The sequence below is a fragment of the Tachysurus fulvidraco genome, chromosome 22 (genome assembly GCF_022655615.1).
Source record: "Tachysurus fulvidraco isolate hzauxx_2018 chromosome 22, HZAU_PFXX_2.0, whole genome shotgun sequence".
Lineage (NCBI taxonomy): Eukaryota > Metazoa > Chordata > Actinopteri > Siluriformes > Bagridae > Tachysurus > Tachysurus fulvidraco.
The window spans coordinates 8425698-8452338 of NC_062539.1; the positions used below are offsets into that span (position 1 = coordinate 8425698).

A 26641-nucleotide genomic window follows, 5' to 3' on the forward strand; every position below is an offset into this window, starting at 1 on the left:
CTAGATAATTCAATCAATCTTTTTAAATCCATTGAAATGCTTTAGCCTGGCCTTGTTTGCATGAAGTGCTTGATAAATATTGTCTACTCAATTTACAATAGGCAAAGTACATTGTGCAGGGACACATTTATTCCTAACTACCCAAAGGTTCAGCTGGTGAGCATCTATGCACTATTCAGGCCTCCTCTTTGTAGAATTAACCATTTCACATACAGAATAAAAGTCCCTGTGACTGAAAATCCGATATTTACTGGCCTACTATTTAATGGCTGTCTGGATGACAGGTATACAAAAATGTTTGAAAAGACCAACACACACACACACACACACACACACACACACACACACACACACACACACACACACACACACACACACACACACACACACACACACACACACACACACACACACACACACACACACACACACACACACAGAAAATGTCAAAATAGCTTTTCCTGGATTCACTGGATTTGCCATGCAATTTCTGAAAGTAATTGAGTTCCCAAACAAAAGTGGTTAACAATATATATATATATATATATATATATATATATATATATATATATATATATATATATATATATATATATATAGTCTCCTGTATTAGTTCTAATCTTATCTTTCTCTCTCTGTTCTTGATTATACTTCATGAGACAGGTCACAATCTGTTGCTCTATGTATGGTGCGATGTTGCCCGGAGACTTGGTATTCAGATATTCTGCAGCTTTTGATGCCTGTATAAACTAAATCTCTCCCCGTTCTGCTATCACTCTCATACACAAAAGAACAACACAATACAAAGTTCACAAGCAGTCACTCAAACAGCTTTTCACTGTACTGCCTGCTAAGCTGCAGGATTCCAGAACCATAACTTCCTAGAAACAGAGAAGCAAACACAATTTAACGGCCATACTTTTTCCCCAGACAGATTTTTTTTTCACTTTGCCCTGTTCCCTATTTTACTTTTTTAGTGCCATTTTGGACAGACCATTAAGATTCCTTAGTCACATTGTTGCCTGTTGTTTATAGACCTGGATAATCGGTTAGCACGGCAGGAGACAAATACCAGTTTAATCAGTTTAATACCAGTTTTTTTCCATTGATTACCAGCCATGTTTTAATTTTCTCTGTAATTACCTTAAAGCACTGAATAGCCTACCAATATATATGAAAACCTTAGAAGTATTAAGTCATGAAGTATAGGCAGGTGGATATAAGCATGAGCTTAGTTTTATTAACAATCCTGATCAGAAGACAAAGTCATGGTGAACCAATCAAATAGAGAATTGTTGGATAAACAAAATGAAGATAAAGAATAAACATAAAAGTCAAAGCAAACATTCAGAATAGCAAAAGCCAAAAAAGATGTTAGATAGTGATTAGCTTTGAATACTCTGGGATGAGTGAATGTAAATGTGATGGGTGTAAAAAAGAAATAAACAGGAAACTGTATAGTATAATTATGTAAGTGAGAGCGATATAATGTTCATGATTGATTAGGTTGTGGTGGAACTGGTGGCTTCAGGATTGACAGTGCATCTGGATGTAAAATTCCTATGTTGTATAAACCAAATGTTTCATGCAACACAGCTAGCATACTACAGGCATATTTGGTATGCATGTACTATTTGATATATTTTGGAATATTTTGTATTTATATACTGAATTGGAATAAATTGACAGAAATAATGCTATCATAATATTACACTATTATTATAATGCTATAATAGCAAACTTGCATGCTAGTAAACCCCAAAGAAAGGTATATCCTTTTATACCCTGTTAAGGAAATAAAATAAATAAACAAACAGAAACAAACAAACAAATAAATAAATAAATAAATAAATAAATAAATAAATAAATAAATAAATAAATAAATAAGACTCTGAGCTTTATCTCACCAGATAGCACAGTGTTATGTAATTCTCCTTGCCACTTTCCCTCTCACTTTAAAGGGCTTTAAATGTCAAAGAATTTTGACTTTCTTTCATGAATTCTTATACTCTTGCTATTTGCTGTGTTTGAAAAGCAGCCCACTCATAACTGCCTACATCACAGCATGTAATCCATATTCAGGGAATTTATTTTTCCAAATAAGCAATTTCTTGCAGGACATGGCTTATATAACAATTATTTTGTGGGAGTTTATTCATATTTCATCCCATAATATCACAGTCTCATTGATTCTTGAAGAAATACAGTATAACTTTCCTGATCCTAGAAAACCTTCCTCCCAGCAATTCTGTATAACTGAATAGTGTGATACAGATGTTTCTCATACAATAGAGATTAAAAAAAGACAAAAAAAAAACAATAGAGATAAAAAAAAGTTTGGCAAGGACAATGCGCTGACAATGCGCAGATTGAACTAAGGCAAAAGATAAGCACTGAGAACACTGTTTGCCAGTTGACAAATGAAAAAAGTCCTCATCTAGGCTCTAGAGATATCTTCACTAAACCAGGTTCTTCCAAGGAAGTTTAGTTACAAACACAAAAAGATTCATTACCCAGTGCCCAAACATACATGGGATTTATTTTTTCAATAAACCGTTAATTTCTTAATATCTAAATTTAGCTATTTTTACATTACCAGAATGAGGAGACACAAATCTATCTGTATCTGCCGATATCTTATTCTATCTCTTTTTTCTATCTCTCTCTCACTCTCTCTGAGTGTGGAGTGTTGAGTGTAAGAAGTGACAGCTGGCTCTGATGGCAGCCAGACTACATCAACGTCAGACTTTAGCATCACAGGAAGTGGCAGCTGTGTGTGTTTATGCACTTGTCTGTCTCCCTGCATGACATCCTTCTTTTCTCCATATCTGCCACTGTTACCCACACCAGCATGGCACCTGTGTTTTCGTTCACTTCTTGTCTAAAAAGGAAAAGGCAGATTTTATTTGCCTTCTGAAACCACATGGTTTATTTGCAGAGTACATGAATAATTTCTGTGACAGCATAGCCACATTCCATTGGATAACCACACTGTAGCTATTTTCTTGCTATCAATATCTAGTTGTTGATTTATTAAATTCCAGTAGATCTCATCTATTATTCGGAACATGAACTCATAGTGCAGTGAACAAAGATCCAAACATCTGTCAATTTGTGGGAGCACAAGAACGAAACAAAATCCTGTAGATACAGATCACTATATACTCTCTCAATGTATATGCTATATATGCATGTTTTGCATTCATTAGTGCAGTCAATAAACAGTTATTATATTATCAAGGCTTTGTATGCTAACAGGGACATTGTCAGCTATTTTATTGTCTTTGTATTCACAGAACTTCCAAATGAACAGATCTTTCATGGCTCGACATCTGGGGCTTCCAAATATGTGCTGTTATTTTTCTGGAGCTAGTCATCCAGCAGGTGCATTGATGGACGTGGAATTCCAGGGGAGGTTGATACTGTAGCTGAGCACACATTGACAGATGTTTTGCAGCTTGATGAAACACTTTCTTTGCATGTTCGGCTCATGGGAGGACACAAGACCATTTCTCAGGTTTAGCCATGCACACATCACTGTCATAATTTCTTGATCGACTCTCTTGAGTTGATAATTGGTTTGTGAGTGATAACCAGTCCTGAGGCTAATAGACACTACTATAATTTCTATACTTATGATGTGAACTGCGACCCCATACCAGACTTACCAATGTAACCTCAGACATACTGAAATAATTGATATAGTAGCTTAGTGGTTTTAAAGCCAGTGTTTCAGTGAGAAGAGCAAGCTTAACGGATATTAAAAGACTGTTAAAACAACTAAAATAATTTGTCACAAGAAAAGGGCAAGCCTGTGATAACATCAATGGATTCAATGGATTTCAAGGGAGCATTCTGGATACTTTGGACAAACATATCTAACACAGAGTAGTTGCTTCCCAGGCTATATTTATTACCACAATGTAAATTCATAGAGCCATGTTTTAAGCAAGATGTAGGCATTGGTGAGATTGCAGAGACCAGGCTATACATTTGTGTTCTGTCTAGGAGATTATTGGTTTATAGACCTAAAACAAGCTTAAAAGGACGAGTTAGGTAGGCGAGTCATTGATAAGGATGGCAACACACAGCAGTCAGTAGCTATTTACATGACCCCTGGTTTTCCATCCAAAACATGTTTGATGTGGATTAGCATTTTCAAGGGCTGTACAATAGACTGTTAGATCCATTAGGATTAGAGTTGGACCTGTATCAATGAGCACTGAAATGAAAAACATAGTGGACCACAAAAGGAATATGTTTTTTTCAGTGAAGACATGTGCAAGGGCCATACTCACCATTTCACAGCATCACAAGGCTTATAAGAGCCTTTCTTGAAGAATGTTGGATTCTGGACTAAGCAATAAGATCACATTCCTGGTGATTTTGATGTTCAGGGGTGATCAGTTGCAGATTTTCCTGGCTTAGTGCTGAGCCATGCCTCCTATCGGGTGGTATCTGTGGACTGACAGGAAACATGCTTCCCTTTGTTAGTGAGGAGTTCAGTAGGGTGGACTGAATGGACAGTAGCAGTGTTCAGCTGTAACACAAAACCATTAGAGCCTGAGCAAATTGTCCTCACACAGTATCAGGTTGAGCTACGAGGAGAAGGTTGATAATGTAGTATTTAATAAAGTGTGTGTGTGTGTGTGTGTGTGTGTGTGTGTGTGTGAGAGAGAGAGAGAGAGAGAGAGAGAGAGAGAGAGAGAGAGAGAGAGAGAGAGAGAGAGAGAGAGAGAGAGAGAGAGAGCTATTAGGTTATAGAACACTAATTGCATGTTAGATATTGCTTGGTTACACTTGTGGTGTAAAATATTTCACTTGAATTGCTGCTGCGTCAGTGAAAGATGAATTCATCCTCACTGCGCTCCACTGTGGGTTACTGTCTCAGGATAGTAACTTATTTGTCCTTATACAATCCTTCCAACGCATCCAGCAAAGTGCTCTGGATGAGAGGAAAAGAATTTAAAGAAGCTGCTAGAGAGACCAGAGCTAAGAGACAGTGCTCCTTGAGAGAGTATCATCCAGGCCACTCCTACTTTATCTATAATACATTTAAAAGACCACATCAAGTTATATTCTGTCAGCCAAGAAGAGATATCTGAAGCTACAACGGGTACAGACTAATCAAAACTGAACAGATTAGAAAAAGGCCAGACCAGGTGATGTTTGTCCTGTGTTCAGCTGTTCAGTTTTGGTGAACCTGTACACGCTGTAAACTCAGATCCAAGTTACTGGCTGGCAGGAATGGAACAGGATGTGGTTTATAGTCACGACCTAACAAGGGAACTATGTAGATGTGATTCTACATGCCAAAAAGGTTCAACTTCTTTTTCTGTAGAACCTTTACAGTTCAGATCACAAATTATATATATATATATATATATATATATATATATATATATATATATATATATATATATATATATATATATATAAATTGTATATGCTGTGTCTGTACTTTATATAATACTAATTTTCACGAAGTTGAACTGCTATATATTGTGAGTTGCTCTTTCACATTTATATAACTTATTGGCTTAGAAGATGATTCTAAAACCCCGAGAATAAGATTGAGCTTTCTTAACAACCCCAAGTATAAGTATTTCTTGCATCACCAAGTTTCCTCTTCCTGCCAATGTATGTAAATGTCAAAAAAAAGAGGAAAGCAAACTAGTTATCTACACCAGTAGTTATTATCATATCAGTTTCAGAATGTTCACATGTTGAGTTAATCACTTCACTGTGAATGTTTCACTGATGTGTCATCTTCATAGACTTGTTTCTCCTTCAAAGCTGCTTTATCCCCGAACAAAGCATTCTTCCGAAGATGATTGTAAGTTCTGAGTGGTTGGGAGTAGCTTATTGATGCTTTATTGTCCCTTTGAGAGAAAAATTAATAAAACTCTCTTTCTCACAGTCTTAAAGACTAGGCCTAGAAAGTGAAGATAGGACTGTATGATCCCTTTTAGGCTGATTTACAATCAGTGCTCTGCTAAATGATCCTGCATTTACTCAATGTAAGAGGAACGGAAATCCATCAGCTTTAACAGGTTAACACAAAGAGTCAGCAGAAACCGTCTATCATGGTGGCCCTGATTATTAAGTGTGCATGGGAAAAGTACTTAGTCATGCTTCCTAGTGGTCAAGGGAACTGATCTTTAATTAGCCTTTCCTATGAAAAAAATCCCACTGAGAACGTAATGACCAGGGAGCTTTCTTAAACACATTCTCTCACACACAGACATGCTGAACAGCAGTTTTTATGAAACCATGGTTCTATAGCATACAAGCTGGGGGGCTTCAACTCCAAACAGGTTTCTGAGAGTAGGTTTCTTAAAGCTAAAGTGACCGTTTTTCCTTTATATCTTTAATATTATAATAGAAAGTGATTGTCTCATGTGGGTGGGAGGGCACTGTAGATAGAAAATTGTCAGGACAAAGAAATGCAATGTTGTAACTAGATTTGTAAAGTTCATTGCGACTAACTTTGATGTTGGCTTTGATGATGCAAGTATTCGCAAAGGATGGTGCTTTTGGAGGCAAGTTTACATAAGGGTTAGTGTTGCTTTTGGAGGCAAGTGGACAGAAAGCTAGGGTGCCAAAACATTTGGAGGTAAGTGGAGACAAGCATATGACATCATCCAAATACCCTTGAGGAAGTTCCCCTCATTGTGCTGAGTGTTTTGATATATCACATGTCCATGTTGTGCTCATTTTTTATTTTCACGTGACATCATGTGACATCATCAGAATACCCGTGAGGAAGTTTCCCTCATTGATCTGAGTGTGATTGGGAGTGCGGCACAACCAAAAGGCCAGTCGGTACACCAATTTAAAACTTTGTTCTGAGTATCACCCTAAAGGAGCTGGCCAAGTTTGGTTTAACCAACATAAGCCAACATAACCGAATTTGGTGCATGTGGCTCGAAAGCCCTAGGAGGGGTTACTCTTGATAAAATTTTGTCTAAGCTTAAATAGGAAAACAGAATGTTGGCTTATACAAAGCCAACATAATGAGTGTAAGAATAGTGCTCTATTACATAAATACTAAAGACACTTCAGAATAAAAATTGGCTCAGTTGCTAAATCCTTGTTGGGCTTATTAACATTGCACACCAACATTTACCTGTATCTATACTAATAAAAATGCTCTGATCTCAACATACAAAAACATGTTAAGTGGCATAAGCTTAATAAACGTTATCACTATAATGAACAGACAGTATGGAATGGACACAATGTACTCTGTAAAAATATCAAAAGGAGGTATTGCATTATCTTTCTACGATACGAGTAAACTGGTGAAACATCTGCATGATGTTTAAAAAGAATATGTTCAATGAAGAGTGCAAAGGTGCAACAACCTGTGCACATGGGGCAGTATCACTGAGCATGGAGACTGAAAGTGTGTACAAAAAAGGGCAAAGTGTGATGCACACACAATGGTATTCACCAGCACTGAACACTTCATTAATTCATTCTACCTGAGAGAGAGCACTTCACTTCAGTAACCCCGAGCACTGAGACATGTATGGTCACCAGGGTCAATAAATTGATTGTCATGACACCTTGCATCGAGTTTAATGACCACACTCATTTTGATCCATCATTATGAAGGGGTTGCTGTTCAGTACTCAATCAAAAAACAACCAAAAAAGTGGTATTGACATATTTATAGACAGCATTCATAACATAGCAATGATCAGAATTATACATACACACACACACACACACACACACACACACACGCACACACGCACACACACACACACACACACACATATATATATATATATATATATATATATATATATATATATATATATATATATATATATATATATATATAATATTAATATAATTATAATTTAATTCATTCATTAATTTTCACTAACAGAAATGATCCAGAGTGCTGTATTTGCTGTAATTTTACTTGTTTTTTTTTTTTATATTAATAAAATTAGGTTCATGAGTACGTGGAATTGATCAAACTTTCGGCAGGAGCTACACCCTAACTTCGCAAGATAATTAATTTGTAGGAATTAGAAGAAAATTGCAAATTGCATTGTCTTTTTATTCATACTCTATCATTTTTCTTAAAATGCTTTCTGCAAATGTGTTAATGTTAATGATGACAGAAACTAAGATCGCACTCACAGACACGCACACACGCACACACACACACACACACACACACACACACACACACACACACACACACACACACACACACACACACACACACACACACACACACAAATACCTAAACATGCTTTACATGCCATTTTTCCTTTTCTAAAGAATAAAATTCTTGTTGTAGCAGGTTCGTTAACTAATCATCAATCATACAAAATGGCATGAAGGCTCATTTTGAAAATTATGACAAGAAAGCCTGCAGATCTACCATTATGTTCCCATCTTTGCATAATAGTGCATGATTGGATCTCATTTTATGATACTTGGCTGTCAAACTTCCATTTTTTCATTTGTCTTTCGCTATCCATATCACACACAAACACCTCTGACATTTTACTATGTCTGTGAATTGTGTAACTGTGTAACTGTGAATAATGCAAATGTAATTAGCTGCTTGCTGACACCTGTACTGTCTAACTGTCTCACACACACACACACACACACACACACACACACACACACACACACACACACACACACACACACACACACACACACACACACACACACACACAAAGTAATCCTGAATCTACAGTATATTTTCACACTGTCAGCAACCTGTGCCAGTAAGTTTTCAATGGGAGCTAAACCCCTGTTTTTGGGTTCATTTGGGTATTTTGCATCATATTGCAGTCATTTTTGGGGTGGATACAATATATTACCTATTCAGCATAACTACAGACCAGTCAAAGTGTCTGTGGTGTCTCCTGTCCACTGCCAGTTTCTTTTACATCATGTAGACAGCCGGATTTGTGTGTGTCTCACTTACCTGGGAAAGTGAGACCTTACTATGGTAATGTTCTGCTGGAAATTCTTGGGTCCTGGCATTCATGTGGATATTACTTTGACACACACTACCTACCTAAGTATTGTTTCACCTTCATTGTGACAGTATTCATTAAAAGCAGTGGCCTCATTATGCAGGATAATGCTCCATGCCACACCGCAGAAATGATTTGAGCAACATGAAAGTGTTTCTAGGTGCTGGATAAACAAGTCTGACCCACTGAGGCCCCACCTTACAACTAACCTTACAACTTACATGATCTTATGCTAATGTTTTGGTGCCAGATACCACAGCACAACTTCAGAGGTCTTGTGAAGTTCATGCCTCAAAGGGTCAAAGCTGTTTTGATGGCACAAGGGGAACCTTTACAATATTAGGCAGGTGGTTTTAATATCATGGCTAGCTGGTGTACTTTACACAGAAAAATCACCTTTGTTTGGGTGACTGCTTAAATCAGTTATTATTACATTTGTAAATATTTGGGTTTATAACTTTTATAAAATGTTTGATATAATTCACATTATCTACAAAACAGTATATATGATAAGTGAGAAGACATAACATGTCTGGATCAATAAACTACTTTCACACTTATTATTTATTTACACTTAAGCTTTTAAGTGTAAATAATATTCAATTCAAACATCTAAGTACATTTATATATATATATATATATATATATATATATATATATATATATATATATATATATATATATATATATAACATAGTTTTACAAATTTACATGAATATGTTACAGATATATCGAGTTACTTTAGCTAGCTATTTAGCAAAATAGAGACAACATTTCTTTGCTATGCTGTGGTGGTCTGCAGGGTTACATTAATATAATATAATAATTTAATTCATTTATAAGTAAGTATCATTTAAGTTAAGATTTGAGACATTTTTTGACATTTTTTGCTTCCTGCATTCAGTTTTGAAAAAGATTATAATGTTAACAAATATAAAAAGTGACAAACACATTTCTTGAGTAACACACAGGCCTACTGATCATACTTTTTTATTTAAACAATGTTTTGTGACATGTTAATTTAATTTTGTCAAGAACAGTGCAAAAAATAAGACTAGCAACCTGTCAGCTTCCCACAGGAATAGTGCCACATGGGGAAAAATCATGATTATGTAAACGCTAGAAGCAGTGACTGAGCTTGTCAAAGAAATGTGAAAGTACAAGTATACATAAGAGGTTAATTGGACATCGTCATGTCCAAATACAGCTACACATTTCCACTTAATTTCCTTGAAGTGGCCTGGTTAACTTTTCTTTAGGTTGAAAATGTTACACAACAAAGACCTTCCCCGCAGTAAACCTGGGCAATTATCTTGAATCTCGGCCTTTATGTGAATGTCACTCTAGGTAGTTTGGTTTTTATAACTACACACACACACACACACACACACACACACACACACACACACACACACACACACACACACACACACACACACACACACACACACACACAGAGGGGGTGTTTAATAGCTCTTGTTTTTGTTTGGGAGAGAAAGCTGGTGTTACTGTAAGTGTATAATTTGTGTGTGTGTGTGTGTGTGTGTGTGTGTGTGTGTGTGTGTGTGTGTGTGTGTGTGTGTGTGTGTGTGTGTGTGTGTGTGTGTGTGTTTAATAGCTTGTGTGTAAGAATAGCTCTATAATCTAATGAGGAAATGGACTGCACTTCCCTATAGTGTATAGTTAGTTCGAATAGATGCCAATAATGCTCCATTTCATCCTGGGACCTGAATCCACACACACACACACACACACACACACACACACACACACACACACACACACACACACACACACACACACACACATTGATACAGCCATAAGAAAGGAAACAATTAAGCCAGTGTTTCTGAAATAAGATAGATTGGTGTAATCGATCCAGTTTGCCAGAACTGCTGACATCACTCTCTTTTGTGAAATATGTTTCAATACACCGCCAATAATTTCTCTGCATTTTCATAGAATGTCATGAAAAATCTCTCAGACTCAGGACACACCTGTTGCGCATCATCTCTAGTTCTCAGTTGTTCACTTCATTGATCCAACCTAATCCTGCCGTGACTTCTAACTTTATGGGTAGACAGCATGTTAGGCAGGCCAAGACTTGAGGGCTAACCCAGCTCAGACGAAAGCAGAAGGAAGATTACTGTGCTTGGCTGCAATATCCGCCCTCGCTTACCCTACATCTGCCAGGCAGATCTGGCCATGATTTAGAAGGCAAAAAAGCAAGAGGAAGATTGGAAACTGTATCTTTGTGCTGTGTTGGATCAAATGATTGGTGCATTGGTTTGTATTTTTTTGTTATTCTTATATTTCCAGTCTTTCTTAATAGCATAAAAATAAATAGAACAAATAGAATTCAAATAAAAGTCTGGCGAAATCAGCAACAAGTCCATATTGAATATCAATACCAATACTACTACTACCACTACTACTGTCAGGACTCAGCCTGGACTGTTGGCCATGTGGGTTATGTTCCTCGTCACGTGTCTGCCCCGCCTTCGTCTGCCCCTCCCTGTCTTCACACCTGTTCCTAATTGTGTCTCATTGTCTTTTTGTATTTAACTGTGGTGCATTGCCTTGTGTAGCGCGGAATCTACTGTTGTCTTTGTTTGGTCTAGTCTGCGTTATGTTTCATGTTTTTTCGTTATTAAAGCCTGTTATTTTATGGCTGTAGCTCGGACCGGCTCATCGTGGGAGCATTTTTGTTTTTTTTCCCCCCTGGACTTCGCGGGTTTGGTGACATCCGCATTTTTTAGGTGAGGGACGTCGCTTCGCAACCGGTTTCTCCGTGGGGGGCGCCGCCTCACTTCCGGGCTGCGGGCCATGTCGCCCCACTTTCTGTTCATGGGGGTTGTTGCAGGCCCGTGTTTTGCCCCGTGGATTTTCTGTTTTTTGGAGGATTTTTATTTCTTCCCCGCCCTCCCTCTCAGTTCCTGGTGTCTGAGTGGTGGGCCTGGCCGTGGTGAGACGGGGGCTGTGTTCGGCCCTCCCTGCGCGGCTGTGGACGTCGCTCGTTCCCCCTGCTCGGCTGTGGACGTCGCTCGTTCCCCTCTGGCTGCGCCGCCGTGTGCCTTGCCCCCCCCCACCTGCCTCGCCGTGTGCCTTGCTCCCCTCACCTGGACCCCGTCGGGACTATCAAGACGGGTTGGCGCGTCGGGAGCCACGCCTTGGGGGGTGGGGGTGGGGGCTCTGTCAGGACTCAGCCTGGACTGTTGGCCATGTGCCTTTTGTTTATGTTCCTCGTCACGTGTCTGCCCCGCCTTCATCTGCCCCTCCCTCCTCACACCTGTTCCTAATCGTGTCCCATTGTGTTTTTGTATTTAACTGTGCTGCGTTGCCTTGTGTGTTGTCTTTGTTTGGTCTAGTCTGTGTTATGTTTCATGTTTTTTCATTATTAAACCCTGTCATTTTTGCCATCCTGCATTTGGGTCCGCTTTTATTCTCGCGTGATGACAACTACATAATAATAATAATAATAATAATTTTTAGATGACAATCAATTTTATATAAATTATTAGCTATACATTATTTTAGTTATTTTAGAGCCCTATTATTCTCTTTTATTACTATGCTATGAAATGGAGTCACAGCATTAGGGAAACTTTATCTAACATCATATACTTCTGATACATAACAAGCAATCACTCTGATCATCAGCATCACTCACATCTTATATGCTGAAATAATGGTTTATTGCTTGATCACTGAAAAGTTTTGCCTTTTTTTCATTGTATTCAAACTACGCTGTCTTTTGCCATCTAAGTGGGAATTTGTGCATGTGATTGCAAGAATGCACAAACAGCTGTTCGTAAACATATAGAGATAAGGACTGTATAAATAATACTAGGGCAAAACATTATTTTGATATTTACAAAATATTCCTCAAATTATTCAAGCGATGTACTTCCAGCTTTTGTATTTCTTGGGATTCAGTATCACTTTTAGATTAAGATTACAGTTATAGTTACAGTTATACATATATATGTACATATATATACATACACACACACATATATATATATGTACATATATATACATACACACACACATATATATATATGTACATATATATACTACACACACACACACACACATATATATATATATATATATATATATATATATATATATATATATATATATATATATATATATATATATATATAGTTTAGAACTGTATATATTTTATTTAAAGTTTTCTTTAAACATTCTTACTCTATTGCCAACAAAATAAAATGCACAAACTTAGCAAAATGCCAAAGAAACAAAACCACTTCTTGCTTGACATTAGTAAAAATAGCTATAAATGGTCTTTATAATCTGAGCATTTATTGTAATTGGGAATATTTCCTAAAATGGCTGTCGCTGCTGGACAAAGTCTCTTTTTAAACTGCAGGATTATGGAAAAGTATCCTGTATGTATAAGCATGCTTTCCATAGACCTCTTCTTGACTTCTTCAGCAACTACTGACCTGGTCTGGCATGTTCTAATCAAGGCTCCCATCATGTTGTTTTTCAACAACGTGAACCTTGATTTGAACCCTGAAATGAATAAGTGAAACCACCGATTATTCCCCATTTTGTTAAAAATAAAAGATAAGCAAATTTCCACAACGAGACATTTTGCCAGACATTTGTATGTGTAAGGCCTGTGTCTGACCTCAAGCTTTCTAGTGGATTAGAAAAAATGAATAGTGTAATTTGTGGTGACTATGTTGGTTATGACAGTGCAGAGCTACAAGACACTAGCCAATCATCAAGCCTGGCAAAATATGGCAATGTGACTCAAAATGTGGCATGATCATTAAAAGCACATTGACCTGTTGTGTGGTCAGGGTTGTCTGCCGAGTCCAATTACTGAGCATGAATAAACAGGATGTACGTATTCTTCAACTTACTTTAATCTTACGGCTTCAACAGCCTCAAAAATGAATGCTTTTATTGTTCTTTAGTAATTATTCTTTAAGTTGTATATTTTTTTTAGTATGCTTAATATACTGTAAATATGTGTTGAGGTTATTCTGCTGGAATGTGTTAATATAGCTGAATGTAGTGTTTCCCATCAGAACAACAGGACACAGTCTGACTTACAGTATATTAGTCAGAGGCTTTCTCATGAGAATATTTTGACACCAGATCATATTTACAGACCTTTTACTTCACCCAAATGTGTCGGCCAATACGTGTTTGATGTTTGACATTTGCTGCTTTGATTTTGCATCGGAGCTAGTATTCTCATGTAGCTAAGTGGAAATGTTTTTTTTTTCAACAACTGAAAAAACACTGTAGCTGAACACATAACTGAACACTCGAATATTATGTGACAGTATATTATGTGACAGATTATGGCCCAATCCAATCCAATCGGTTGAAACTTTAGCTTGAAATATGTGAATATAAACTGGATTTACTTTTGTATAAATGGATTTTAAAGGACAATTTCGAAAGGGCAGTAATGTTTTCTGAACTTAACCTCATTAAAAATTTGTATACTTACTACTGTATACACCCATTGAGGTTTCCTCTATCACATGATCTATTCTGTCTCTCTATCTCTCTTTCTCTCACTCTCTCTCTCTCTCTCTCTCTCTCTCTCTCTCTCACACACACACACACACACACACACACACACACACACACACACACACACACACAAACAAGCCATTGGCTTTCGATAAAATGTAAAACAAAATAATAATATATACAGCTAACAACAACTTTCGCTCCCAAACGCAAACAAGAGCCATTAAGAACTTAATTCCTGTACAATTCTGTGAATGCCCTGTGCTTTCAGGACTGACACTAATGCTCTTCTCATCCATTAATAACTTTGCCTGTTTGACTCAAGGGTTCAATGTTTCTTTTTTCTGACACACAAAACGAGACTTAAGGCCCAAAGATCTCTTTTTAAATGGTATTTTCTTCACTTTCTTTAATATTTAAAATGACCCATGGGAAATGATAAAGTATTAATGCAGTCTGTTTCAGCTCAGTGGAATGGGAGAGCATGTGAGTGCTGGGATGAACGGCGGCAGTGTTGTTCTGTGGTTTGTACGAATTGCACTTCTGACTTGTTTTGTGTTTTAATGCTGGCACAAATCACAGCTCCTGTGAGTCTCTGCAGCTTTCTCTCTCCCGGCTCTCTTTTATATTCTCTTCCTTAATTTTCTCAATCTGTATTTCTCTCTCTCACCTTTCTTATCTTATCAAGAACTTGGGCAAGTGAATATTGTGTATAGTGCATTGATAGGCCATCAGAGTGTGTTTACATGCAAGTGATGGGAGTTACCATGAAACGATGCAATGAAGTGCAGAGTTTGGGGAACTACAGTACAGCTAAACGGCAGACAAACACAGAAACCCTGATGACTGACTTTCAGTGGGTTCTTCTCATTATCTAAGCTTGAGGCCAATTTTGGAGAAGCTATTGAAGTAATGCAGGGGTACAGACACCAGTGGTAGTTCATAACAGTAATAGTTTAGTCCTGTGATGTTAAGGCAAAGGTTGGTTGAATCCTAAACATGGAGTACAGAAATACCACAGGCAACACTAACAAAAAAATGAAGACCTACACAATATGGCCAAAAATATGTGGGCACATGAACATCATACCAATATGTGCTTGTTGAATATCTCATTCCAATTCTGCTCCCAGCTTTGCCTCTTTAAATATTCCAGAAGAGTGACTGTTTGAATATCTGCCTCTTTACTGTATCTAAAAGAGCATCAGTGAGTTCAGGCAATGATGTTGGGAAATAAGGGCTAGAACACAGTAAACATTAATCCAAAAGGTGTTTATTGGGGTTTAGATCAGAGCTCTGTGGAGGACACTTGAGTTTTCCACACAAACCTAGTCGAAGTATGTTTTTATGGAACACAGTTTGTGCACATGGCCATTGGATCATGCTTAGGCCAGGCCTTTTATTTCCACAGAATGCAAGGACATTGTAGAGAATTGTCTGTGTTCAAATTTGTAGCAACAGTTTTGTGAAGGCTTATACTGTATATAGGTATCCATTTGGTTTCTAAATACTTTTGTCTATATAGTGTAGCATTAGCGTGTGGTAGAACAGAACTTGCAAAAGGATAAGGCAAATTATCTGGCTCAAATGCAATTGTCTAAAACTTGGTATAAATACACTGCACCGCCTGCTGCTAACACCTGACAGGACTGAAAACAAATTGTTGAGGATGCAGGATGTATTTAAGTATTATTATCTGCTATTGTTGAGTCTCCTCAGTGAATGGAGTTAACTGATTCCATTCTGTTAAATGATTCATTCACTTATCCCAAGTGCGCAGCCAACAGTTCATACTTAAATGCTGGATCCAGTGTGCCTGAATGGAACTCACTGACCTCAGTGCGTGGCAGTTTCTAATATACTGTAGATTCTTCCATGTTACAGACTTAATAGATGGAGTCATCTACAAGCAAAATATATCTATCATCACATTAAACTTGTGTGAAGTTTCATTTCAGACACCACAACACCAGATGGATGGAGTTAGGTTGGATAGAGCATGGGCCACATTGGTTCTGTTCTGCACATACCATTTTTCTCTCTTTCTCTCTCTATGCAGATTAATATATGTATTAAAAAATTGTAATTCATTTAGCTATTAGATCTGTAAATGTACCACATAGATGCCCTTTTTTAGGTATACAATTATTGACTGTACTAAAACCCTGTCCCATTTTAACCCACCTATCAATTGAAAGAAACCACCATATGGCCACAATTAATAAGAAACTATTTGTGATCTCTGTGACTTTTACTGTAACATGAACATTAGTGCTAGAAGTTCTGGTTTGAGTATTTCATAATCTGTTGAGAATTTCATAAACAACAATCTCTACTTCTGCTGCATAATTGACTGATTAGATGGCAACATGATTGTTCCTAATAAGTTGGACAGTCTATATATAGTTTGATTTAAGGTGGCTGGAAAAGACACCAACTGGTAAAAAAAAATAGACACAGCACCAAGTTCCTTTCAAGTCTTAACACATTGATGCAGTCAACAGTATCAGAAAAATATTCCATCTGGTGGATTTAATTAACTAATTAATTTTTAATTTTTGAACAGAGGGATGACCAGGCAGCTGCTGGCAAATTTCGATGGTCTGTGTGTGTGTGTGTGTGTGTGTGTGTGTGTGTGTGTGTGTGTGTGTGTGTGTGTGTGTGTGTGTGTGTGTGTGTGTGTGTGTGTGTGTGTGTGAAGGAGATAGAAGGAGAGAAGGACAAGGAGAGAGTGAGAGAGAGAGAGAGAGAGAGAGAGAGAGAGAGAGAGAGAGAGAGAGAGAGAGAGAGAGAGAGAGAGAGAGAGAGAGAGAGAAAGCGAGAGAAGGAGTAAAAAGTAAAGGGTTATTGATTATATATAAAATGTGTATTAGCTTTGAATTTTGATGAGATATCAAGCAATATCTCACTAGTGACATATCAGATCCATTTGTTTTTATGCATTTCAGCTATAACTATACAATAATTTGAACTGAACAGACATGGCTTGGACTACACTTTTTTAGTTCACAAGACATCTGGTTAAAACTAGGTGTATATGAGATTTGGTATTCTGCATAATGTCAAAGAAATCATGTGAGTGGGAGTATTTTATTATTATTATGTTTCATCTGGGCAAAAAATATTCATTTATTCATCTGTAGTGACTGCTAGGTCATGGTGCACTAGATATGAAATCAAGTGATCTAGCTGCGTTTAAAGAACTGTCACCAGTGGAATTCACACACCATGTTGACAAACCCGGAATTTTATCCTCAGTGTGTTTTCTAGTCTTTCCGGAGGCATGACGATAAGTCAAAATGTTGAACTCAGGTACCTATCTGGGCACTTGGAGCAGTAATCGAAAAGATACAAGTACAGAAAGCACACTCTGTCACACCTCTACTATGCATGTCTGTTGTCCATTTCTGTGTTTATAATATATTCTATGCATTTACTGTATGGTATTTGCAATGCATATCAGTCATACTCATCTTTTCTTTATTGCTAATGCCTGGTTGTACTGCTTTAAACAATCGCTCATCTGTCTATCTCCACACAAACACTGACACTCACAAGTCTCTTTCATCCCCCATGCTCCCTAACACTTTTATGCCAAGCATTAACTCCAGCTTGTTTCTTTCATGTTATCATGCACCTACTGTCAGACTTCCTGCTGTATGTCAGGGCTTGTAATGATGTAGCCAGGGAACATTTTAATTACAGAATGATTAAAACAGGGCTTTAAAAGACCAGCAGGAAGATCAAATGATTCACAACTGCATTAGCCCAAGTACATCTATAAAAAAACAAATCCAAACAGTAAACTGACAGAAAACAAAATCACAGCTCAAAATAATAAAATCCGAGACAAATAGGAAGGAGAAAACCAAAAAAGGCTATTGAGAGACTGTTCTTAAAACCGTGAAAGAATGGGGCTGTGTGGTAAAGTACTGTATATGGTCGAACAGATTTGAGAGTAAACTTGTTTTCCACCGTACATCTGTAGTTGTGGTGCAAATTTGACCACATAAATGAAGTACAGTAGGTATGAGGTGAATTTAGACAATAGACAATGGCTGAATTTGTCCACTGCCAATATTCTCATAAATATGGGGAGTGGTGGTCTGTTGTGTGATGTAAAACGTCATGCTCTAGCCCTGCCCAGTTTCCAGTACTCTAGCACTCCCAATCTTTAACTCCAAACTCCATGGGGATAACCCCATTTCCCTGCATGATTGTGATGACCAGCCAGGTTAGGAGATAGCTGGAGAAACCTAAAATCCTATGCAGCCATATTTCTGGTATCATACAATACATCTTTAACCCGAGCCTTATGCAGGGAAAGGATAGCGCTGCTATACAGTAGAAAACATCTATGCCCTTGTGACACGTCAAGAAGATTATGGCGTGACCACCGACCTCAGGTTAAATATGCCCTTGATGCTGGTTGTCATCTACCTGTGGCAGCTGGCTTGCACTCATCTGGATGGTAGGGCTAGCACTGTAAGATCCTTGTTTGTGTAAACCTCTATTGACTGGTGAACTGCTGACGGTAGATGTCAGCCCATCCACTGTCTCCTTTACAATGTCTATCAGACAGACCAAAATTTGTGTGGTTGGTGACCTTCTTGTTCCACACAGTGGTTAGAAACAAAGGAGTGCTACAACGAACTGTCCTGTCTCCATTTCTGTTCACTCTGTATACCTTAGACTTTCATACCATCTGCAAACCATTTTCTGATGACTCTGTGGTGGTGGGCTATATAAAAGATTGGCTGGAGACAGAATACAGGGAACTGGTAGATAACTTTGTGGAGTGGTATAACAGGAATCATCTGATCCTTAATATAAGAAAGACCAAAAGTATGGTGGTGGATTTTCTTGAGAACTGTGGCCAAGACTGTAAACATCTTGGGTCATGTACAATCAATCCCACCTCCTTCAAAAAATATTAAAACGAAAACAGAGATCATTTTCTAATAGATTCATTCAGTTCTGGTGCCAAAAAGCACATTTTAGAAAATCATACTTACCGTTCACATTAAGATTATAACAGCTGATCTCTGTGTGATAGATACTACAGCTACATCACTACTGCACTATCTGTACATACTGTTTATATCATAAATATGTTGTATATATTATGCACTGTCATTTTGCACATCTGTTTTGTTGCACCTTATTTAATAGTCAGTGTGTTTTGGTAGATCTATATTGTCTTATAATTTTATTATAATGTCGCTGTAATGTAACAATTTCTCTTGTGGCATCAATCAAGTCTATCTATCAAATTGTCCATAACACATGTAGCAGTATTAAGATTTCACTGAAACAAAAGGCCTTCAAACTGTTTATCATGTCAATGCCCATGCACACATAAACACATAAAACATATAAAGACAATGTTTGCCAAACCTGATGTTGAAGAACTTGGAAGGAAGTGTAGACTTCAACCACATAAACTAATTTGGGGAAACATATACTATACACAAAACTTCTCACTTGATATTGGTGCATGGTTGAGCACAAATACCCACAGCCATGTTTCAAAATGTAGTGGAAGGCTTCTTACAAGACTGTAGCCTGTTACAACAGCAAAGGGTTGGCCAACTTTGTGTCAATGTCTATGGTTTATAAATGGGCACATATGGTTGTGATAGTCAGGTGTCCACATACATGCATTGTGATCTAATTCAATTTAATTAACTTAAAAAACACAATGTGTCAGAAGAAGCTGATTATGAATGTATTTTAGTAGAAAACATGGTCAATTTCTTATTTGCTACATTCAAACAGATTTTATGTAGCCAAACACTCAATTTACATATTCTAAATGCAGATGGCTGATAAAGGAGAAAAAAACAATATGTTTGGTAAGATGTTGGGCCACCACAATCTGTCATAACAGCTTTAGTGTGCCTTGGAACAAATTCTACAAGTGTCTGAAACTGTATTGGAGTGAAAAACACAATCTTTCACTCAACTGGCATTTTTGATAATGGAAATAAAAAGCACTGTCTAACAGTCCAAAATCTCTCATAGTTGCTTAAATTGGGTTAAGAGTTTGTGAATGTGAAGACCATGGCATATGATTTACATTATTTTCAATTTTTATTAATTCATTTAGTGAGTCCTCCTGCCACATGGATGGATGTTAAGTCATCCTTGAAGAGACCACTCTATCAAGATAGAAATGCTTCATCATAGCAAAAAGGTAACTTTTTATTGAATGGCATTCTCCTCCCACTAATGGAACAAATGGAGCTAGCCCAACAAAATGCTCTCCATCCAAACCCACAACATAATAGAGCCACCATATAGGAATTAATTGCATAGTTCTGAAAAATTGCATGCTGAAACATGTTACACAGGGCTGAGATGGAGATACTGTACCAACCACAAAATAATGTGAAAGAAAATGCTTTAATCACCTTATGAGTTCATTCAACACCTGAAGAAATTCATAATTATCTCATGAGTTTCACCTTGTGCGTGAGGTGAGGAAGAAAAGCTTTACTTCACACAGGGCTAAAAGGGCTGACTTCAATTGACCTGAATGGGCAAAGAATTTCTACCCTGAGGTTCCTCGTTAATAATCGTGCCCAATTATGTTGCAATGGCTTTTTTCTCGTTCCTGGCCACAGCTCACTGTGGGTCTTTAATGAGCTAATTGGAGCCATTCAGAAGTACTATTGATTTTCTGAGTGTTGATCAGCCTCCAGGATCTTGACTGCAGAGTAGTGGTATCTGGTGTTCATTATGAGGCCCACTCCTACTAACCCCAGACAGAGGTTTTAAAAAGTGGCTCATTATTGAAAAAGTGAATAAAGACATCGGCACATTCTATAGAGTTGGTCGCTGGGATTTAAATACAGATAGGAAAAATAATTAGACTTTTCTCTTATCACTGAATACCTTAATCTCCATTACTTTAACGTCTTTACTTTCTTTCTGGGTCTTTATATTCTTTCTCTCTCTCTCTCTCTCTCTCTCTCTCTCTCTCTCTCTCTCTCTCTCTCTCTCTCTCTCTCTCTAGTCTGGATGCTGTCTGTTCACTATGCAAAAGACACGCGTACACGCAGACGCACACACACACACACACACACACACACACACACACACACACACACACACACACACACGCACACACACACACACACACACACATACACACACAAACATGAAGACTCTATGCTATACCATGTATTCATCCTACTAGTTTAAATATCACAAGATCCTTATAATATGATTTTTACCCTCTCCAATTTAACCATATTCCCATTTCGAGTACATTTTGTTTGTATGTGAGGAATTATAATTGCCTGTCTGTCCAAGTATATGTGTCTGTGCATGTGTGTGCCCTCTGTGGTGATGAGATCATCGGCATTATTCTGCTTTCCCAGACTAGATCAGTAGCAGCTGATGACAATCCCAGTCTTCCCAGTATGACTCACAATGTCCAATAAATGACCAAAACTACACACAGACAAACAAATACAATTCCCATAGACAAAATGCGTAGAATATGAGGAGGGTTTAATATTACAAGAAAAAGAATGTAATACATCATTAGTACACACACACAATAATCGTATAATTAAGTATAAATTAAGTTGCAAGAAATAAATATTAACACTAGCCTCACCCTGTTTCAATATTAATTCATTTTCAACCTTGCAACCATCCTGGGTCAATATATATCTAAGATAACTTGATTTGGTATATATAAAATATACCATATCAGTTTAGCTTATGATTTAAATCAAGTGGGACAACGACATGCAATTTCTTAACCTAAGTAAGACTAGACAGGATATTTATTTCCAGAGTTGGATGACATGTTCTTTCTCAATAAGTCTTACAACCTGAACCTAATTTACTAAACCTAAAATGAGTTCCATGATTTAAGACCCAACATAATTCATTCCAAAAATTCAGCTCATCACCTCTATGATTATATGATTCCCTTAAAAAGCTGTCTCAGCTTCCTTTACATTGCATTTTGACTGGTTTGTAACAGACTCTACACTGGTGCTGATGTTCTCCAGCAGTGTTCTGGAAACTATTCTTTGGCCAGTTTGATGAGCTGGACTTTGTTAAATATAATAGTCTAAAAACATCTGACAGATGTTTATGTATCTGAACATTGATTTCTGTCATAGTCTCTTTAAAATAGTTTTCCCAGACTTTTTTTTAAATGCTTTCCCTCTACATACGGTCCAGATACTAATACAAGTGAGGAGCAAGGAGCAATTAACTAATCCCACCGCTCAAAGGGAAGGGACAGTTAGTTCTTGGCAGGCAGAAATGCTGGCATGCTATTCGGAAGGGTCCGAGTAATGCAGCCAATTTAGGTTTTCTATTTATGCCCAATTAAGACTTCTTTTTTTTTTTCCAGAACGTTGAATCAAAGTCTGATGAGCATTAAACCAAAACCAAAGTGTTGCCTACAGTTTATTCCAGGAATGTGTACAAACAGTGGGAAAGCACCTACTATTGACAGGGAGCAGATGGACCTAAAACTGACATGGTCTTATGATTGCAAATTTGTAAGAATTTTCACATATAACTTGCATGAAACTAAGATTAGGCAACAATAGTGCCTCTGTAGACTGAGAGTATAGCAAGCCGAAGATTTTCCAGAAGAGAGAGCTAATGGCTTTTTGCTATCCTTTAGCCTCATTTGCACTGCATAGCACAACATTAGAGCTGCCATCTGTCTTTCAAAAGCAAACAGACATAAATACATGGAAGATATACAGAATGGTATCAGGACAAAGCAAGCCTGAAGTCATTTGTTTCCCAGACTGAAGATCCATCAATCATGTCAGGTGATTACACATAGTGTGTGTTGCCTCCAAGAATTGATCTCCAATTGAACATCAGCAGTGACTGATAGGTGTGTGTAAAATGTAAAATTTACTTTAGCTACTTCTAAGGGCAGTTAGCTACTGGGATTCATGGAGAATGCTAAAGGACTTTCTATCAGCCATATAGTGCACTACATAAGGTGAAGGAGCAAATATGTTTTGCCCCATGAAGTGTGAGGGAAGCAGGACGGCATTCAGTATTCAGTCGTCTTTTTTTTTTTTTTTCTGATGATCTCCTTTACCATAGAATTAGCCCATAAAAAGGATTGACACTGTCAAGAATTCCCCACTTGTTTTAAAGAACCCTTCATGCACAGCACCTGGAGATACCAAAAAAAAAAAGTGTTTAATGTGTGTATTGTCCTGGTATTCTAGGACTGGAATATTACTGCCCAGGGGCATTACCCAGATGGCATCAATTGTGGTACAGATTTTACTTTATAGACTTTGGTATGGTTAGCTTCACAATCCACACCTCTGTGATGTCATTTAGGATCAAGAACATAGGATAGTACATCATTACATTTAAAAATGTTGCTCTGCCAACCCATTACTTCGAGATGCCTATCAGCCTACAACACATGTCTTTGGATTGGGGAGGAAGCTTGAGTACTCAATGGAAAACTCCAAAATATGCAGAGTACATGCAAGCTCAACATACACCATCATGATAAAAACCTACATGATCTAAAATATGAGAGTTGCCTTCAGAAATAACTCAGATACCTGTATAGCTATTAAAGAAATTGTGGCCTCACTTGGACATCCAGCAGTTCAATGACCAAATGTTGCTGTAGACTAAATTACCACACAGAACTGTAATGGATATAGATCCTTGGGCATTGGATTTTTCTAATTTTTACAGGTCTACAATATTAACCTTAGTTAATAACCTTGTATCTAACAAAGCCATTTATCATTAGTTCATCTAAAAAAAACACTATAGGCTTGTCTTAGAAGCTAAGTTTACCTGCATTGTCTGACATCATGAAACCAGGTATACAGCTCATCTGCTGGTGTCTACAAAAGACCAATATAATAAAATCTTATAGGACATTTTCGACAGGCTTCTCCTCATTTGTCTCACTCTCTCTCTAATAGACAGTTGTTTGGCAAGGACATAGGAGAGGAATGGGGCTCCAGTGGGTGAGCTTTTGTGTTGGTTCTGGCTTTGTGACTATACAAATGGGATGTCACTTTGAACATTCTGGTGCTGGAGTTAGGGGCTCTACTGAAACTGTACTATGGTTCTGACTATTTCCAGTCATCTCTAAAGTCTGGATGCACACCTCTAATGTTACATGCATTGTGGTTAGAATACCTAATAGTTTATATTTCTCACAAATTAAACTACTACAGCTGACAGAACTAGAACAACTAAACATTATGCACTTAACACAGTTAGGTCAAGCTCAGCCATACTGATATTACTTATGCTTGTGGTGGCATTCTGATGAGGATTATGGACAGATCCATTTTAAATAAGGTCAGTTACAATAGTATCTATGAGAAGAAAAGAAAACATGCGGCAGATTATACATGATACAGAAGAGTGAAGATAGTGTTTTTAGTGCTTATGAATCTAGAATAGATTAAAACTGTGGTTAAGATGAAAGATTATTTTTTTAGACAAACCTTATACTAATGACTGAAACCATTTTGGTGTGAATTGAATTAGGGTCTTTTCAACAACACAAGATTTTTTTTTTTTTTCCTGTCCCCAATACTTTCCAAAACAAAGTTATGTCTCTTAACTTATCCAGTCACAAAAGGTCACAATTCTATGCTAATTGTGTAGCCAATGTTGAAACAATTCAAATATTGTGTACTACTTCAAATGTAAACGTTGTAATTTAATGTGTTTTGTTTATTTGATGTGGGTGTGGTTTGTGTTGTGTTGTAAAAATGACTTCTCTAATGTGGTGGCATGTTACATTAACACTAGAAGCGGATAAACCAATAAGCCAAATGCGCCATTCTGTGTCTGATTTAATGTGTCTCTGTCATCTTATAACTTTACTACAGCACTGTGAATACTGTTTAAACAGAGCTTATGTCCTTGACTAGAATTGCTTAAATCAATCTCACATAATTAGTCGTGCATTAGTCGTGGCCTAGCACAACAATATCCATGTGTCCATGTGTTCATATTTCATGTCCATTCCATTTCCATTCCATTCCACAAATATAATAAGTCGTGCATTTATCCTGTGAACACTCTTCAGTCTACTATAGGTCAAAGATACTTACTGCCTAGTATGTCTTATTTTCCCTGTGAAAGCCCTACACTACCATGTACAGGTCAATGTAAGCTAAAAAATTTTAATCATTTAAACACTGCTATTTCACAAATCAGGTCAACTGGAATCCAAAAGATATTGAAATAATATTATAATGATATTGAAATGAAATAATATTACTGAAAATAATCTTACCCACTGGAAACAATAGCATTGCATTCAGCAGCTTGTCATACAGTCATCCTGTAATATAATGTACACTTCCACTTTGTATGTATGATTTCCATTTAAATCTGTCTTGTTCATTATAATTGATAGAAATGTAGACTAAAGAAACACGAAGAGCGAGGTTACAGAGTTAGCTTACAACTAAACTCTGACCTACTTTTCAATGTTTTTTGACAGGCAGGCGGTGTGCAGCATCAAAGCTGATCAAAGATTAACCTAATCTGAGTGAAGAGACAGAGGGATATAGCCGGGGTTACACACACATTGCATGAATGCATTTAGCAGTGTAATAGTGTTGAGCTCACTATGCGGTTTAAAACCCTTTTTTTTTTTTTGACCCGTTAAATAACAACCTGCCTTTTTTCCATTGTACCTCTGACTCATACTTCGTTAAATTTAAGTGATAAGAAACAACAAGCAATTCTGTTAATTTTAATTATAAGGAACTTGTTATAATAATCCAAATTTCCTCTTAATAAAGTTGGTGATGTTGTCTGAATATATAAATCACACAATATTTTTATATTTTGCCTTTTCAAGACAATGTCCATTGTTAATATGTTAACATTATTGAACTGACCTTGGTACAGAGTGGAAACAAGAAAAAAAAATAATGATTATAATTAATAATACAAATTCATTATACAGAATATAATATTTCCACAATAAAATTTTATTTTACTGACCACATTAAAAGTCAAAACAGTTCCATCGTCCATAATTTATAATTATATTTTATGTCAATTGATCTGAGTCTTTTCAGTTCAGCGATGAT

The 26641-nt window shown here is 37.1% G+C and overlaps 1 long non-coding RNA gene across 2 annotated transcripts; it reads right to left on the reverse strand.

Moving 5' to 3' along the window:
• Positions 1–1218: 1218 nt before the first annotated feature.
• On the reverse strand, positions 1219–26070 carry LOC113640643. 2 transcript variants are annotated; one of them, XR_007139056.1, is made up of 3 exons: positions 25834–26070; positions 4299–4540; positions 1219–2881 (listed from the first exon to the last, which is right to left on the reverse strand). It is a non-coding gene; the product is annotated as an uncharacterized LOC113640643 (long non-coding RNA). The 2 variants fall into 2 exon arrangements; XR_007139055.1 differs by lacking the exon at positions 25834–26070 and having other exon boundaries at positions 4299–5294.
• Between the last annotated feature and the right edge of the window lie 571 nt (positions 26071–26641).